This window comes from Dasypus novemcinctus, chromosome 8 (genome assembly GCF_030445035.2).
Source record: "Dasypus novemcinctus isolate mDasNov1 chromosome 8, mDasNov1.1.hap2, whole genome shotgun sequence".
NCBI lineage: Eukaryota > Metazoa > Chordata > Mammalia > Cingulata > Dasypodidae > Dasypus > Dasypus novemcinctus.
The window spans coordinates 3,016,288-3,020,379 of NC_080680.1; positions in this window are offsets into that span (position 1 = coordinate 3,016,288).

A 4,092-nucleotide genomic window follows, 5' to 3' on the forward strand; every position below is an offset into this window, starting at 1 on the left:
TTCCCGGTTTAGGGAAGAGTGCTGCTATCCAGGCTTCAGAGTGTGAAGCTCAATCCCCAGGGATCGGTCCCGAAAAGTTTGGCCACCACCCCATTTTGCTAAGAGGGTTGAGCCTGTGCCCCAGAGACTAGAGTCTCGCCCTAACCCTCATTTTCAGGGGGTGAGGCCTTGAGTTTGGTCACCCAGATGCTTATTAAGGGTGGAGCCAAGAACATGGCCTCTGGACATATTCCTGGCAAGGATGGGACTGCTGCTCCATCAGGCTCTGAGAAGAAACCATGGTTCTGAAGATGACTCTCAGGCTTTGAAATCTAATGGAGTATGCCCTATGGGTTTTTGGAACTGTTTGGGAACCTTGACCACTATTTTCCTTCCAATTTCTCCCTATGGCAATGTGAATGTTTACCCTGTGACTGTTCTTCCTTTTATACTGAAAGCAACTTATTTTATAAATTTCACAGATCCACAGCCCAAGGGAAAGGTTGGCCCAGGACAGACTACATGCCTATAACTGATTTTGATGCTTGAAATATTGTGATAAAGTATTTTGCACATGGAAAAAACACATATTTTAGGGGGGTTCAGAGGGAGAAGTATGGCAGTCTGAAACTTTTGTGGACCCTGGACAATCCTCTTATTAAAATTACCTTTTGATTAGATTCAGGGACTAGTTAAGGGAACTTCCTTTCGAAGATCACTTCCATCAGGCATGACTGTCTTAATCCTCTTATTGGAGTCCTTTATAAACAGATGAGTAAACAGCTGCAGACTCAGATAAAGCCACACAGAAAGGAACCCAGAAGTTGAGAGAGAAGGCCCTGCAAACCAGAAGCTGAGAGGAAACCAAATTAGGAAGAAGCTCAAAGCAACAAGGCCTGAAGAGAGGGGAGAAATGAGTCGGGAGAGATGAGCTGCCGCCGCCCTGTGCCTGATCGCCCAGAGCTGCAGCTCAGGGTACAGCATCTCTCCTGCCTTGATTTGGATACATTCACAGCCTCAGGACTGTAAGCTTTTAACCTAAAAACCTGCCATAATAAAAGCCAGCCAATTTCTGGCATTTTGCTCCCAGCAGCTTTCAGCAAACTAAAACAGGCACCAATGAAATCCTTTGTCAAGCACAATCCCTAATTCTCTATTCCTTTTTACATGGTCTTTCAGCACTATTTGCAGTGGCTGGATACTTCCTACTTGAGAGAGACTTTCTGATTTCTAGGCAGCACACACTCCTGATCATCCCCCAACCCCCAAAGACAATAGCAGCTTCTTTTCCACTTCCTTTGCTGGTTCCCTCTCTCCTGCTGTCTTACATATCATTGCATCCCAGTGTTAGATTCTTGGTTCCTCTTCTCATTCTCTTCCTATTGTCTACCGACCAGTGAATGCCACTGTTGAACCCTTGGTTCCTTACCTCTTCTCATTCTCTTCCTACCTGAACTCATCTGTGGTATGGATTTCATCTCAGCTGATCACACTGAGATTACCATTACTAAATTTGATAGCGCCATTTTATTCAGACTCACATCCAACTGCTTATTACATCTAACTGGCACATTCAAAATATTTATCTTGGGAGCTGGTAGCTCAGTGTTTAAGTGCTGGCTTCCCACATATGAGGTCCTGGGTTCAATCCCCAGGCCCATCATCCCTTCAGTGGAAACCCCAAATTTAGCTGTCCTCTTAATGCCTCTCCTTTCATCCTAACCCTTGTAACATCTAAATAAAAGCAATTCCCTTTGGATATATTTATAAAATATAAACAAAATCTAAACACTCCCCACAGAAGCTCCACTGTGTCACCCCAGTCCAAGCAACTGCTATCCTGTCAAAGTAAGTGTTCCTGACTGTTCACTCTATGTCCTTTCCTGCTCCCTATACTATACTCATGGTACCAGACGGATATTTCTAAAATTCTGGTTAAGACTCAGAAAGCTGCAAAAATCATTTTTTTTCCCTCTAACAATGAGGATTGGCTTGATAAACTAGTTAAAACCTAGAAAAATATTTTTTCCTATTTGCTTACTCCTAAATTCCAGGAAATAACCATGAATGAAAATATTTTATTAAAAGCATTTTATAAATTACATAAATTGACTTACATACAGCTACATAAATCAGCATGGGTCAATGTTCTGTACATAACATGGGATAAAAAACCATGAGGATTTTTGAAGATTCTAACCTCAAAACAGCAGAACCAAACAACTGTTTTTTACAGACTCATATTTCATAAAACTCTTTCAAAAAATCAAAGAAGTGATAAAATAGTTGCTACTAATAGGAGAGGTGAGATGGGCTCGATCAGGAAAGAACATGGGCTGATGTCCTTTTATGGCTAATATTCTAATTCTTAGGTTGGTTAATGGAGTGATTTTAAAAACCCCTTTTATTATTATGCTTTAAAACCTGAGTATGCTTAACACATTCTTTTTATATGTTAGTATTTCAGCCTGATAAGAGATGAAAGTCTTGACTATTGCTTTGGTGATGGGAATAGAAAGGATGAAGCTATGTATGAAAGAATGTATCCTTCTCCTTCAAAACTTGAGTTGTCCTCATTTGAATTCACAGCATGTTAAAGAAACCCAAGCAAACTTTCCCTATCTGAATCCCTACAACCAAATATGACCATGTTTTTCTCAAGTAAGGATCTTTTTGAAATGGTTCAGAGACCATATCATAAACAAACCAATTATCCTAAAGTCCACCTCTACCATCTGAAAATAATTTGCTTGATATCAAAGTTAAGTGATCTGCAGGAATTCCTTTGGCTGGGATCATCCCCATAAGCTTGAAATGGGACACTTAAAAGATCTTTTAATGTTTTGTACTTCAACCACAACTGGCTTGAACTACATCATTCACTCTTCCGTATCTTCTCCTCCCACATCACAGTATTAACAAGGGGCATCCCAGTCTTTCAAAGTTAAAGACCACTGAGACAAAAGCCAGAAAACAGGGTCCTTTCTAAAGATAAGAGTTCAAGACCTCCTGCAAATGCTATTCAAGGATGAAATTTTGTAAAGTAAGTCATTTACTTGTAGTATTAAATTTTTAATTCTTGTTTTGTTTTTATAAATATTTATTCACCTATGTTCTATACATGGCAAATGATAGCCTGGTTTCACTTGATGGCATTAATATGAAATTTACTTTAAAAAAGAAAGGTTTATGTAAGTAAAATGTGAATTGCTTTAGGTGAAAATAGAAATATTATGCAACTGGTCTTCAGAGATTTTTAAAATTGTGAATGCTGTTCAGAAAGGCTGAGCATTAAGAAAACTATTTCACCCAAAACTGTAGCACACCCACCCAAAGTTGATGTGGCATCAGAACTCCAATTTTGGGCAAGTTTCAACTCACATATACTTTTGAGACAGATGCAGAGATAGGCCCTGAAATTGAATGTGAAAACTAGAGAAGCAGATCTCTGACAATGTACTGGGATAGATCCAGTTCTCATGGTGGCTGCTCATCAAGATCACATGACAAGGGAGTAAAGCCTGGGGCCTGCCCTGGGCACACACCAAGGAATGAAGCCATGGCCCCTCCACTGCACTGCAGATTTTTCTCTTGCTTTGATTTCTACCTCTCCTTCAGGTCTTTCTCATTTTCCCCTCTATGCCCTCTATCTCCATATCCCAGTCTCCCCTTGGTTTTCTTAACATTCTCTAAAAGGCTCCCCTTAGGAGAAAAGAGAGTGACTAACAAGGTTCAGATTTCACCATGTTAATGCTGGGATCCTTGTGAACTTTACCCTTACCACAACCCTACCAGGTGGGCATTCCTGTTGTGACATCACCAATGAGTAAACTTAGGGTCAGAGAGGTGAGGTCACTGGCCTAGAAAACAGCTGGTCAGGATCATCCCTTTATAGGCTCACATCAATTATTCATCTCCAGTTCTCCAGGGGCCCTGTCTGAACCAGGAAAGGCCAATGTTTACACATCCTCTCTGGAAGGTCAGTCTCCTTCATTAACTCAAAAAGCACTCTTGTATTAGCTACAAGGTGCTGGGGCCAGCTATATAGATATTTGGGCAGGTCCAGGCCTGCTGGAGGGTGAGAGTGACCAACTTAGGCAAAGATTCAGGTAA